We start from the raw sequence: 15,513 nt of genomic DNA, 5'->3' as shown, positions 1-15,513 counted from the left end.
GCCCCCCACCAGCTATGTGGGGCTCCCTTGCAAGACTCTGGGATGATGACCTGAGCTGAAGGCAGACACTTAACCAACTGAGCCATACAGGCATCCGTATTTTTAACTTTTTGAGGGACCTCCATACTGCTTCCCAGAGGGGCTGGACCACTTTGCATTTCCACCAATAGTGTAAGAGGGTTCCTCTTTCTCCACATCCTCACCAACATCTCTTGTTTTCTGTGTTGTTAATTTTAGCTATTCTGACAGGTGTGAGATGATATCTCATTGTAGTTTTGATTTGTATTTCCCTAATGATGAGTGATGTCAAGCTTCTTTTGTGTCTGTTAACTATCTGTATGTCTTCTCTGGAAAAATGTCTATTCATGTCTTCTGTCCATCCTTAACCAGATCATTTGGTTTTTGGGTGTTGAGATTGATAAGTTCTTTATAGATTTTGAGTACTAACCCTTTATCTGATATGTCATTTGCAAATATCTTCTCCCATTCTGCAGGTTGCCTTTTGGTTTTGTTGATTGTTTCCTTCACTGTGCAGAAGCTTTTTATTTTGATGATGTCCCAAGAATTTATTTTTACTTCTGTTTCTCTTGCCTCAGGAGACATGTCTAGTAACAAGTTTTTATGGCCATTGCCAAAGATGATGCTACCTATGTTCTCCTCTTGGATTTTAATGGTTTTCTATCTCACACTTAGGTCTTTAAAACATTTTGAATGTTATACACAACAGATGGATTATTGAAAACTATTCCTGAAATTAATGGTGTACTATGTTGGATAATTGAATTTAAATTAAAATAATAATTTATTTTTGTGGATGTCGTAGGAATGTGGTCCGGAATGATTGTTCTGCACGTTGAAGTTCAGTTCTCCCAATACAATTTGTTGAAGAGACAGTCTTTTTTCCATTGGATATTCTTTTCTGTTTTGTTGAAGATTAGTTGACAGATAGTTGTGGGTTCATTTCTGGGTTTGCTATTCTTTTCTGTTGACATATGTGTCTATTTTTGTGCCAATACCATAGTATCTTGATGACTACAGCTTTGTAATATAATTTGGAGCCTAGAATTGTGATGCCTTCAGCTTTGGTTTTCTTTTTCAAGATTGCTGTGGCTATTCAGGGTCTTTTGTGGTTCCATACAAGCTTTAAGATAGTTTGTTCTAGCTCTGTGAAAAATGCTGGTGGTATTTTTATAAAGATTGCATTAAATGTGTGTATTGTTTTGAGTAGTATAGACATTTTAACAATATATGTTCTTCCAATCCATGAGCATGGAATATTATTTCATTTCTTTGTGCCATCTTCATTTTCTTCCATCAGTGTTTTATAGTTTTCAAAGAACAGATCTTTTATCTCTTTGGTTAGGTTTATTCCTAGGTATATTATGGTTTTGGGTGCAAATGTAACATGGATCGATTCCTTGATTTCTATTTCTCTCTGCATTATTGGTGTATAGAAATACAGCATATTTCTGTATATTGATTTTCGTATCCTGTGACTGCTGAATTCGGGTATCAGGTCTAGCAAATTTTTGTTGGAGTCTTAGGTTTTCTGTCTGGAGTATCATGTTATCTACAAATAGTGAAAGTTTGACTTCTTCCTTGCTGATTTGGATGCCTTTTACTGCTTGTTTGATTTCTGAAGCTATAACTTCCAGTACTATGTTAAATAACAGTGTTGATAGTGGACTCCATGTCTTGTTCCTTATCATAGAGGAAATAAATGCTCTCTGTTTGTTCTCATTGAGAATATTAGCTGTGAGTCTTTCATGTATGGTCTTCATGATATTTAGGTATGTTCCCTCCACCCCCACTTTGTTGAAGGTTTTTATCATGAATGGATGTTGTATTTTGTCAAGTGCTTTTTCTGCATCTATTAAAATGATCTTATGGTTCTTATCCTTTCTTTTATTAAAGTTGTATATAATGTTGATTGATTTGCAAATATTGAACCACCCTTACAGCCCACAAATAAATCTCATTTCATTGTGGTAAATAACTCTTTCAGTGTATTGTTGGATTCAATTTGGTAGTATTTTATTAAGAATTTTTGCATCCTTGTTCATCAGGATTATTGGCCTTCTCTGTTTTATTGGAGTCTTTGTTTGGTTTTGGTATGAGGGTAATGCTGGATTCATGGAATGCATTTGGTAGTTTTCCTTCCTTTTTTTAATTTTTGGAATCATTTGAGAAGAATAGGTATTAACTCTGCTTTAAATGTTTGGTAGAGGGGGATCCCTGGGTGGCTTAGCAATTTAGCGCCTGCCTTCAGCCCAGGGCATGATCTTGGGGTTCAGGGATTGAGTCCCACATCAGGCTCCCTGTGCAGAGCCTGCTTCTCCCTCTGCCTGTGTCTCTGCCCCCCCATCTCTCATGAATAAATAAACTCTTTTAAAAAAATAAATGTTTGGTAGAATTCCCTGGGAAACCATCTGGACCTGGACTTTTGTTTGATGGGAGGTTTTTGATTTCTGATTAAATTTCTTTGTTGGTTATTGATCTGTTCAAGTTTTCTATTTCTCTCTGTTTCAGTTTAGTAGTTTATATGTTTGTAGGAATTTATCCATTTCTTCCACATTGTCCAATTTGTTGGCATATAGCTTCTCTTTTTTAAGAAAAGGTTTTATTTATTTACTTGAGAGAGAGAGAGGAGAGTGAGAGCACACAAGCTAGAGGAGGGACAGAGGGAGAGGGAGAAGCAGACCCTCCACTGAGCAGGGAGCCCAACTTGGGGCTTGATCCCAGGACCTGAGCCAAAGGCAATTGCTTAACCAACTGAACCACTCAGGTGCCCCTCTCCTCTTTCTTGATAAGTATAGCTAGGGGTTTATCAATTGTATAAATTCTTCCAGTGAAACAGCTCCTAGATTCATTGATGCATTCTACTTTTTTTTGTTTCTTTATCATTTACTTCTCCTCTGATTTTTATTATTTTCCTTCCTCCACTGGCTTTAGGCTTCAGTTGTTCTTTTTCTAGCTCCTTTAGGTATAAGTTGAGGTTGCATATTTGAGATTTTTATTGCTTCTTGAGGTAGGCCTATATTGCTAATGTACTTCCCTCCTAGGACCACTTTTGCTGCATCCCAAAGGTTTTGTTTTCATTTTCATTTGCTTCCATGCATTTAAAAAAATTTCTCCCTTAACTTCCTGGTTAACACATTCATTTTTTAGTAGGATGTTATTTAACCTCCATGTATTTGTGGTCCTTCCAATTTTTTTCTTGTGGTTAACTTCAAGATTCATAATGTTGTGGCCTGAAAATATGCATGGTATGATGACAAACTTTTTGTACTTGTCAAGGCCTTATTTGTGACCCAAGTATTCTATTCTTGGAATGTCTCATGTGAACTCAAAAACAATGTGTATTCTGCTGCTTTAGGATGAAATGTTCTGCATATATCTGTGAAATCCATCTGGTCCAGTGCATCATTCAAAGTCATTGTTTCCTTGTTGATTTTCTGCTTAGACAATCTGTCCATTGCTGTCAGTGTTGTGTTAAGGTCCCCTACTATTATTGTATTGTTATCAATGAGTTTCTTTGTGTTTATTATTAATGAATTTATATATTTGGGTGCTCCCAAGTTGGGCCATAAACATTTATAATTGTTAAATCCTCTTTTTTTTGGATAGACCCTTTTATTATGACATAGTGCCCTTATTCATATTTTTTATAGTCTTCTTCATGTCTTGTTACAGTCTTTGGTAAATCTATTTTGTTTGATAAAAGTATGGCTACTCTGGCTTTCTTTTGGCATCCATTAGCATGATAGATGGTTCTTCACCCCATCACTTTCAATCTTCAGGTGTCTTTAGGTATAAAATCAGTCTCTTATAGGCAGCATATAGATGGGTGTTGTTTTTTTAATCCATTCTGACACCCTATGTCTTTTGGAACAATTAGTCCCTTTACGTTCAGTGTAATTATTAATAGATATGAATTTAGTGCCATTATATTACTTTTTAAGTCATTGTTTCTTGAGGTCATCTCCTTTCTTTACTTTTTTAAAGAAGATATTTATTTATTTATTTATTATTTATTTATTTATTATTTTTTATTTATTTATTTATTTATTTATTTATTTATTTATTTATTTATTTATTATTTATTTATTTATTATTTTTTATTTATTTATTTATTTATTTATTTATTTATTTATTTATTTATATTTATTTATGAGAGAGAGAGAGAGAACAGAAACAGGGGGAGTTGGAGAGGGAGGAGAAGCAGTCTCCCTGGGATCATGACCTGAGCTGAAGGGAGCTTAACTGATGGGAGCCACCTAGGTGCCTTTCTCTGTTCATTTCTAGTCTTTGTTGCTTTTGGTTTTTCTTTCTTACTCAAAGAGTCATCTTTATTATTTCTTGCAGAACTGGTTTAGTGGTTATGAACTCCTTTAGCATTTGTTTGTCTGGGAAACTCTTTATCCATCTTTTTATTCTGAATGACAGCCTTGGTGGAATGGTATTCTTGCCTGCATATTTTTCTCATTTATCATGAATATATCATGCCACTCTCTTCTGGCCTGCCAAGCTTCTGTGGATATATCTCCTGCTAATCTTATTTGCCTTCCCTTGTAAGTTAGTGAATTGTTTTGTCTTGTTGCTTTTAGGATTTTTTTTTCTTTATCACTGTATTTTGCAAATTTAACTATGATATAACTTGGTGTTGGCCTTTTTTTCCCTGATTTTGATGGGAGTTCTCTGTGCTTCTTGGATTTGGATGTCTGTTTCCTTTCCCAGATTAGGAAAGTTTACAGCTATAATTTGCTGAAATAAACCTTCTGCCCCTTTTTTTCCTCTCTCTTCTTCTGGGACTCCTAGGATATGAATGTTATTTTGCCTATGGATTCACTGAGTTCCCTAAGTCTGCATTCATGATCCAATATTTTTCTTTCTCTTTTATTTTTTGCTTCATTATTTCTCATAATTTTACCTTTTATGACACTTATTTGCTCCTCTGCTTCTTCTATCTTTGTGATCATTACATCCAGTTGGTTTTGTATGCCAATTATAGCTCTTTATTTTGGCCTGACTAGTTTTTAGGTCTTTTATCTCTGTGGTAGGGCTCTCTCTGGTGTCTTCATGGTTTTCTCAATCCCAGTTAGTATTGTTATGATTGCTGTTTTAAATTCTGATTCAGGCATATCACTTATATCTGTTTCCATTAGATTCCTATCTGTGGCCTTTTCTTGTTATTTCTTTTGGAATGAATTCTTCCTTCTTGGCATTTTGTCTAAGTCACTGTCTTTTTCTCTGTGTTAGAAAAGCCTGTTATGTTTCCTGCTTCTGAGAGTAATCATTCTTTAAAGAGGTCATATACTGCCCAGGCCTTTGTGCTTCAGGTGGCATTACTGACATATGCTGTGTGTACTCTGCTGATGTGTTTTTGCCACTCTTTCCCTCAGGTCAGTCCTTTGCAGAATTTCTCCATGCCTGCAGTGGTTAGTGTTTTGACCTTGTCCATTGTGTGGTGAGTTTTTACTAGGTGTGCTCTGGTCTGCTTGTTAACAGAGACCTGATGCTATTTCCATTACAGCTGAGGCTTTGCAGCACTCTATGATCAGTAGTTGTGTATTAAGGTTTGTGCTGGTATTCTGTGGAAGGGGCCCACTGCTCTGGTTCTTAGGCACACTTGTCCTAGTAATGCAGCAGTTCCAGAGTTTAGGGAGGTGGGGCTTAGTGGGTTAGATCTCCACTGTTGGCACTGTGCTGCTTACTGAAGTTAGTTTATGCTGAGGGGCAGGGGGCAGAAATGGCACCAGCCTCCTTTCTCACCCTGGAGAGGGGAGTTCACACCTGTTTGTGTCCATGAAGCCCTCACAGAAGAGCAATCTCCCCTCGTGTGTCCCAGGCGTCTCTCAGATCACTGCCTTCACCCTGTCTCTGTCCGGGCTATCTGTCTGCCCTTCAGTGCAGTGCACCTGTATTTATCCTAGGCAGGTTAGCTGAGTTTTAAAACTCTAAACTTTATGGATCTGGTGTGGTGAGGACCCATCCTCATCCTCTGGGCAGAGGAGTCTCACTGCACTGGGACTAGTGCAAGTTTGTCCCAGAAAGGCAGATACTCCAAAGCATAGGAGCTTGGTCTTTGGAGTAAAGCCCAGCAAAAAGCTGGTGTCCAGGTTAGCCACCCGCATCTGGTGTCTTTGTGCCTATACTGAGGGGTGAGGGAGTGTAATGGCACTCTTTGGCTTTTTTGTTCCCTGAAAGGCAGTGCCACCTCTCCCAGATGCACTCAAAAGAAGGAGGAACCTCTCTCCTAGTGCATCCCAAAGGATCATCAGATTGTACCTTTTGCCCCCCAGGATCCTTCCCTGCCTTCTCTACATGAGCAGTGCAGTGCCCACCAGGCTCCATACCAGCTGTGGCATGGACTTTATCTAAAAATGTGGTCTTTGAGCTCTGTTGGTTGTAAGAACTCACAAAAATCAGCCCCTCTCATTTTTCCAGTCAATGGCTTTGGGAAAATGTTTTCCGTGTGCAATCCCCTGTGTACTCCTCTTCTCTTCTCTTCTCTTCTCTTCTCTTCTCTTCTCTTCTCTTCTCTTCTCTTCTCTTCTCTTCTCTCTCTTCTCTCTCTCCCTCTCCCTATCTCTCTCTCTCACCTCTTTCTGTGATCAGGGCTCCCTCCCCTCTGCAGCATCTGAGATCATTTTCTTCCCCAAATCATGTCTCTGCACCTTCTACCTTTCACAATGTGGCCTCTTCTCTCCTTCTAGTTGTGCAATTTGTTCTGTCAGTCATCAGATCAATTTACTGGATATCCAGAATGATTTGATATTTATCTAATTGTGTTTGTGGAATGAGGCAAGCCTAGGGTCTTCCTGCTACTCCACCATTTTGGCTCATTGATCCAAAATCCATACCCTCACTTTCAATCTGTAAGTATCTTTAGTCTAAAATGAGTCTCTTTTAGGCAGTACGCAGGTGGGGTCTTTTTTTTATTTTTTATTTTTTTTAGCCATTCTGACACCCTGTGTTTTGATTGGACTGTTTAGTTCATTTACATTCAGAATAATATTGATAGATATGTATTTTTGCCATTTTATTACTTGTTTTGTTGTTTCTGGAGATTTTCTCTGTTTCTTTCTTGTCCTTGGCGCTTTTGGTCTTTCCTTTCCAATCAATGAGTCCCCTTTAATGTTTCTTGCAGGGTTGGTTTTGTGGTCACAAACTCCTTTAGTTTGGGAAACTCTTTATCTTTCCGTCTGTTCTGAATCATAGCTTTGCTGATCTTAGGGAAGCACTCCAAGAGGAGTGAATAATCTCCCAATCTCCCCACTGTGCATCTCAGGCATTTTTCAGATTGCCACTTTCACACTTTTGCCTATTGTTTGCCTGCCTTCTCTCCAAGAGCAGTTCTGTGCCCTCCAGCCTCTATCCCAGAGTTTTTAAAAAACTGTGTCCCTGAATTTTAAAACTGCAGGCTCTAGGCACGTGGTGTGGGCAGGGACCTGTGCTGGTCTTCTTGGGGAGGGTCTTGCTGTGCTGGGATTGAGGGAGATTTGACAAGAAGGGCAGTAATGCCAGAGAGCAGAGGTGTGGGACTTAGAGCAAGCAGGCTAAACAGCCAGGGTTGGAGCCCAGCTGCTCTTGGCATGTAGTTTTGCATTTATGCTTGGTGGGGTGGCAGGAAATGGTGACACTGGTTCCTTTGGCCCCTGAAAAGGTATCTCTGTGAATACTACCTCTCAAGGACATACTCTAAGAAGAGTGAATAATCTCTGCCCCCCCCACCCCCACTGCCCAGGCCTTCCTTAGATTGTGCCATCTGCCCCCTGAGTTTTTTGCCTGCCATCTCTGTAGGAGTAGGGCAGTGCCCTCAGGGATCTAACCCAGCCAAGTCTGCCAACATTTAAAACTCATCTTGCAAGAACTCACAAAAATCAGCTCCTCTCATTTTCTCAGCCAGTGGCATTGGGGAAGTGTTCTCTTTGTGCAATCCCCTGTGTGCTCCTCTCTCTCACACCTTTTTCTGTGACCAGGGTTCCCTCCTTTCCACAGCACCTGCAATCTTTTTCTTACCCAAACCATGTCTCTGTACTTCCCTTCTTCAATATGGCCTCTTCTCTCCCTCTAGTTGTGGAGGTTGTTCTGTCAGTCCTCAGGCTAATTTCTAGGGTATTCAGAATGATTTGATGGTTGTCATTTGTGTTTGAGGGACAAGATGAGCCTAGGGTCCTTCTACTACACCACCATCTTAGCTCCCTCTTTAATTTTTATTTTTGACAAATGCATCATAATAATGAAGATGATAACAGTATGGGAAAATGAAACTGAGTAGAGGATATGTGAGAACTCTCTTGTGTTAAGGTTCTCCAGAGAAACAGAATGGAAAGGATATTTATACTACATATATATGTAGTGTATAGAAGAATGTATACTAATAGTATAGGTGAGTTCCAGTCCAAGTCCAAAGGTATTAAAAAAAAAACCCTTACACTGTTCCAGTTCCAGCCAGTCAGAAAGAAGGAAGTTCCCTCTTACTCAAGAGAGGGTCAGTCTTTTTGTTCTATTCAGGCCTTCAAATGATTGAATAGATTTCACCCACCTAAGGGAGCATAATATGCTTTATTCAGTCTACTGATTGGAATGTTAATCTCATCCAGAAACAAATTCATCGACAGAGCTAGAATGTTGGAACAAATGTCTGGACATCTCATGTCCCAGTCAGGTTAATATATAAAATTAACCATCACATCCCTATCCTAATTATTTAGCTTTGTATAAATCTAAAATTATTCCCAAATAAAAAAATCACCTAAAAATCAATCCAGAATGTTTCAGTTATAGTAATGCAGGGATAAAATTGGACAACTTCTATATATCCCTTGTAGGTGGCACTTTGATATGAATCAGTAACAACTGCTCTCAAATCACCGTAGGCTCCTGGAGGAGTTGTTGATTTTAAGTGAGGGTAGGACTTGATGGTATTCATCTCTGTATCTTGAGGAGATAGCAGAGCCCTTGACATATTTTTTTTTAATGGATTGACATTATCACCTCATAATAAAAAATTTTAAATTGAATTTTCATGGAAATGGGGTAGGAAACTTTGTCCCAACTTCCTCACAGTTAAAATAGTTCTTCAGGGGAGGTTCTTAGAAGGGTTTAAAAATACCCTTTATATATCAAGTGGAACAATGGAGAAGTAAGTGGCTGCAAATCACACTTGGGAGTCTCCCAACATACAAAAGCTGTTCAAGCTGTGTTCGCATGTTTTATGATGTCAGCAAGGGCCTTCTCAGTGAATAATTACAACCTTGTATTTATTCACTATTCATCTTTTATCTTATAATCCAAGTTGTAAATTTGAACATTCTTGTTTGGATTTTTCAAAGCATATAACCTAGAGTCCTGTGGATATACGATTTTCTATGTTACTGCAGGATCTTATCACAAAGTACATTCTTAATCATTCTCACATTTGAGTTTAGAGGTATACACATATGAAGCCTTTTGGGGGAAGAGTCATACAATGTTCATTTTGAAATTAAAATGTGCAAGTATTTTCAGGTTCTCTCCTGCTTTATTCTAAAACTGCAAATAAATATTAAATGAAAATCAGCAAGAAATATAGAATGTATAATTTTAAACCTTGTGTTTAGGACATATACAACATGAATTGTTATAATAATATTTTCCCATGATTTTTTTCATTTTTAAAAAATTGTTTTTAAATTCAATTTACAAACATATAGTATAAAACCCAGTGCTCATCTCATCATATGTCTTCCTAATGCCCGTCACCCAGTTACCTCTTCCCCCTTCCCACCTCCCTTTCTGGAACCCTTTGTTTGTTTCCCCAAATTAGGAGTCTCTTATGGTTTGTCTTCCTCTCTAATTTTCCCCCAGATTCCTCCCCCCATCCCTTACGGTCCCTGTCATTATTTCTTATATTCAACATATGAGTGAAGAAATATGGTAATTGTCTTTCTCTGATTGACTTATTTCACTTAGCATAATACTCTCTAGTTCTATCCATGTCAATGTAAATGGTAGGTATTCATCCTTTTTAATGGCTAAGTAATATTCCATTTTATATGCCACATCTTCTGTATCCATTCATCTGTCAAAGGACAGTTCAGCTTCTTCCACAATTTGACTATTGTGGTCATTGCTGCTAAGAACATTGGGGTGCAAGTGTCCTGTCATTTCACTACATCTATCTCTTTGAGGTAAATAGCTAGCAGAGCAATTGCTGTGTCATAGAGGAGCTCTATTTTTAACTTCTCGAGGAACCTCCATACTGTTTTCAAGAGTTCAAATGCACCAGCTTGCATTCCCACCAGCAGTGCAAGAGGGTCCCCTTCTCCATATCCTTGCCAACATTTGTTGTTTCTTGTCTTGTTCATTTTAGCCATTCTAACTGATGTAAAGTGATATCTCATTGTGGTTTTGATTTGTATTTCCCTGATGGCAAGTGATATGGAGCATTCTTTCATGTGCTTGTTGGCCATTTGTAGGTCTTCTTTGGAGAAACGTCTGCTCATGTCTTCTGCCCATTTTTTGACTGGATTGTTTGTTTCTTGAGTGTTGAGTTTTATTAGTTTTTTATAGATCTTGGGTACTAGCCCTTTATCTGATATGTCATTTGCAAATACCTTCTCCCATTCTGTAGGTTATCTTTTATTTTTGTTGACTATTTCCTTTGCTGTGCAGAAGCTTTTTATTTTAAGTCCCAATAGTTCATTATTGCTTTTGTTTCCCTTGCCTTCATAGATGTGTCTTGCAAGAAGTTGCTGTGGCCAAGTTAAAAAAGGCTGTTGCCCATGCACTCTAGGATTTTGATGGATTTTTGTCTCACATTTAGATCTTTCACCCATTTTGAGTTTCTCTTTGTGTATGGTGTAAGAGAATGGTCTAGTTTAATTCTTCTACATGTGACTGTCCAATTTTCCCAGCACCATTTATTAAAGAGACTATCTTTTTTCCCGTTGGGTATTCTTTCCTGCTTTGTCAAAGATGAGTTGACCTTAGAATTGAAGGTCCATTTCTGGGTTTTCGATTCTGTTCCATTGATCTATGTGTCTGTTTTTGTGCCAGTACCATTCTGTCTTAATGATCACAGCTTTGTAAGACAGCTTGAAGTCAGGCACTGTGATACTCCCAGCATTTTTTTAACACTCTTCTGGCTATTTGGGGGCTTTTCTGGTTCCATATAAATCTTAGGGTTATTTGTTCCAACTCTGTGAAGAAAGACCATGGAATTTTGATAGGGATTGCACTGAATTTGTAGATTGCTCTGGGTAGCATAGACATTTTCACAATATTTATTCTTCTAATCCATGAGCATAGAATGTTTTTTTTTTCATATCTTTGTCTTCCTCAATTCTTTCATAAGTATTATGTAGTTTTTAGAATAAAGGCCCTTTACCTCTTTGGTTAGGTTTATTCCTAGGTATCTTATGGTTTTGAGTGCAATTGTAAATGGGGTTTATTCCTTAATTTCTCTTTCTTCAGTCTCATTGTCAGTTTATAAAAATGCAACTGATTTCTGTGCATTGATTTTATGTCCTGCCACATTGCTGAATTGCTGTATGAGTTTTAGCAATTCTGGAGTGGAGTCTTTTGGGTTTTCTATATACAGCATAATGTCATCTGCAAAGAGGGAGAGTTTGACTTCTTTTCCAATTTGAATGCCTTTTATTTCTGATTGCTGAGGTTAGGACTTCTCGTACTATGTTGAACAACAGTGGTGAGAGTGGGTAACCCTGTCATTTTCCTGACCTTGGGGGAAAAGCTTTCAGTATTTCCTCATTAAGAATGATATTCGCTGTTGGCTTTTAATAGATGGCTTTTATGATATCGAGATATGTTCCCTCTATCCCTACATTTTGAAGAGTTTTCCTCAGGAATGGATGCTGTATTTTGTCAAATGCTTTCTCTATATTTTGATTGCTTTATGAATGTTGAATTGCTCTTGCATCTCAGGATTAAATCCCACTTGGTCATGGTGAATAATCTGTTGGATCCTATTGGCTAGTATCTTGGTGAGAATTTTTGCATCCATGTTCATCAGGTATATTGATCTGTAATTCTCCTTTGATGGGGTCTTTGGTTTGGGGATAAAGGTAATGCTGGCTTCATGGAACATGTTTGGAGGTATTCTATTTCTATCCTTTGAAGCTGTTTTAGTATAATAGGTATTATTTATTCTTTAAATGTTTAGTAGAATTCCCCTGGGAAGCCATCTGGCCCTGGACTTTTTGTTTCTTGGGAGGTTTTTGATGACTGCTTCAATTTCCTTGCTGGTTATTGGTCTGTTCAGATTTTCTATTTCTTCCTGTTTCAGTTTTTAATTTATAAGCTTCTAGAAATGCATCTATTTCTTCCAGATTGCCTAATTTGTTGGCATGTAGTTGCTTATAATATGTTTTTAAGATTATTTGTATTTCCTTGGTATTGGTTGTGATCTTTCCTTTTTTCATTTATGATTTTTTTAATTTGAGTCTTTTTTCTTTTTTAATAAGGCTGGCTGGGGGTTTATCTATCTTGTTAATTTTTTTAAAGAACCAGCTCCTGGTTTTGTTGATCTGTTCTACTGTTCTTCTGGTCTCTATTTCATTGAGTTCTGTTATAATCTTTATTATTTCTTGTCTCCTGCTTGGTTTAGGCTTTATTTGCTGTTCTTTCACCAGTTCCTTAAGGTGTAAGGTTAGCTTGTGTATTTGAGATTTTTCCAATTTTTAGAGGGAGGCTTGTATTGAATTCCCCTCTTAGAACTACCTTTCCTGTATCCCAAAGATTTTGAACAGTTTTGCTTTCATTTTCATTAGTTTCCATGAATCTTTTTAATTATTCTCTAATTTACTGGTTGACCCATTCATCTTTTAGTAGGATTCTCTTTATTCTCCAAGTGTTTGAGTTCCTTTCAAATTTCTTCTTGTGATTGAGTTCTAATTTCAAAGCATTGTGGTCTGAATATATGCAAGGAATAATACCCATCTTTTGGTATCAGTTGAGACATGATTTGTGACCCAGTATATGGTCTATTCTGGAGAAAGTTCCATGTGTACTTGGGAAGAATGTGTACTCTGTTGCATTAGGATGGAATATTCTGTCTATACCTGAAATCCAGTTGGTCCAGTGTGTCATTCAAAGCCTTTGTTTCCTTGCTAAACTTCTGCCTAGAAGATCTGTGCTTGGTTGAGAGTGAAGTGTTGAAGTTTCCTACTATTAATGTATTATTATCTATGTGTGTCTTTACTATGGTTATTAATTGGTTGATATAATTGGCTGCTCCCACATTAGGGGCATAAATATTCATAATTGTTACATCTTCTTGTTGGATAGATCCTTTAAGTATGATATAGTGTCCCTCTTCATCTCACAGTACAGTCTTTGTTTTAAAATCTAATTTATCTTATACGAGGATTGCTACTCCAGCTTTCTTTTGAGGTCCATTTGCATGGTAAATGGTTCTCCACCTTCTCATTTTCAGTCTGAAGGTGTCCTTAGGTCTAAAATGATTCTCTTATAGACAGCATATAGATGGGTCTCACTCTTTTTTCCAGTCGGATACCTTCTGTCTTTTGACTGCATCATTTAGCCTATTCACATTCAGAATAACTATTGAAAGATACCAATTTAGTATCATAGTATTACCTGTACAGTCTGTTTCTGCATATTCTTTCTTTGGGATCCTTCTTCACTCACAGGATCCCTCTTAATATTTTTTACAGAGGTGGTTTGGTGGTCACACATTCTTTCATTTTCTGTCTATCCTGGAAGTGCTTTATCTCTCCTTCCATTCTAAATGACAGCCTTCTTGGATAAAGTATTCTTGGCTACATGTTTTCTCATTTAGTAACGTGTATGTATCATGCCAGCCTTTTCTGGCCTGCCAGGTCTCTGTGAATAGGTCTGCTGTTAATCTGATATTTCTCCCCATATAAGTTAGGAATCTCTTGTCTTGGGCTGCTTTTAGAATTTCTCTTTATCTCTGAAATTTGCAAACTTCATTATTATATGTCAGGGCATTGATAGGTTTTTGTTGATTTTGTGGGGATCCTATACTTCTTAGATATGAATGCCTGTTTCCTTCCCCATGTTAGGGGAGTTCTCAGTTATGATTTGTTGAAACATATTTTCTGGTCTTCTCTCTCTCCCTTTGGAATCCCAATAAGACAGATGTCATTATTTCTCAAGCTATCACTTAATTCTGAGTCTCTCGTCATGGGCTCTTAGTTGTTTTTCTGTGTTTTTCTCAGCTTCCTCTTTTCCATCAACTTGTCATCTATGTCACTTACTCTCTCTTCTGTATCATTTACCCTAGCTGTTAGAGCATCCAGTTTATACTGCATTTTAGAGTATTTTTAATATTGGTCTGATTAGATTTCATTTATGCATTACGAGATTCTCTAGAGTCTTTTATGCTTTTTTTCAAGAGCCAATAGTAATTTTATACTTGTAATCTTAAATTCTATCTCAACAGTTTACTTAAATCCATATCCATCAGATCTGTGGCAGAGAGTATTACTTGTGGTTCTTTCTCTTGTGAATTCTTCTTTTTAGTCATTTTGTCCAGTACAGAATGGCTGAATGAGTGGGCAGATGCAAAAATATCAACCATGACCTAAATAAAATACACCCTAGACAAATCCAAAGAGGTAAGGGACCAGAAAATAAAAGAAAAAGAAAAAGAACAGAAAAAAGAAACCAAAAAATCCCATAACTTATATATCTACAAAATTAAATTGAATATGTTGAAGGATTCCAAAAATGAAGAATATATCTATGACATGTAATTGTAAAAATATGAAAGTCAAAAAGGAAAAAAAAAACTTAAAATGAGGAGTTGATAAAATATTGTAGTTAAGACAGGAAAAAAAGAAAAAAATAGTGGACATTTTTGACCTGAAAGATAAATGAATGATACGGAAAAGACCTTGAGTTCTATATACTATTTTCCCTCAGTCATGGAGCTTTCCAGTGCTGTTTGGTCAGTAAACTTGTTTTTCCTCTGTTCTTCCAGCTGTTCCTCTGGGGGAGGGGCCTGCTGCACTGATTCTCCGTGTCTGTGCCTGGGCACAGATGCCCTGCTTCTTGCCAGGTGGCTGGGCTCAGTGTAAGCTGTTTGCCTGTGAGGTCTTTGTTCCCTGGAGGCTGCACTTCTCTTGAAAGTGAATGGAAAAAAAAATTGGAGGCCAGATCTCCAGCTCTGGAAACAAGAGCTTCCAGTGTGTCCCACACTGCACACTCCTGAGGGCAGGTGTGGGGGCACTGATTGTACAATTTGAAGAGCGTAGGTAAATGGGAGAGCTTTCTCTGACTTGTGCGCTAACCAGCTCTGCCTCTTCCAGAGGAAATGGAGAATTGCTGTGTTCCAGTCCTTTGCAGAGACTGAGCATGGCAGTGGTCCCTGATTTCACTGGGGTTTGCAGTTTATGGCACAAGTTGAGCTTTTTCCCAGGCTCACTGATCTAAACCCATTTCCTATTCCAATGCTTGGGTACTTAGCCAGCTTAGGTGCCCCTATTCTTTCTGTGCCTCCAGGAATATTGAGACCTCACT

The sequence above is a fragment of the Canis aureus genome, chromosome X (assembly GCF_053574225.1).
Source record: "Canis aureus isolate CA01 chromosome X, VMU_Caureus_v.1.0, whole genome shotgun sequence".
NCBI classification, from domain to species: Eukaryota; Metazoa; Chordata; class Mammalia; order Carnivora; family Canidae; genus Canis; species Canis aureus.
Note: the sequence above shows the minus strand (reverse complement) of the source record.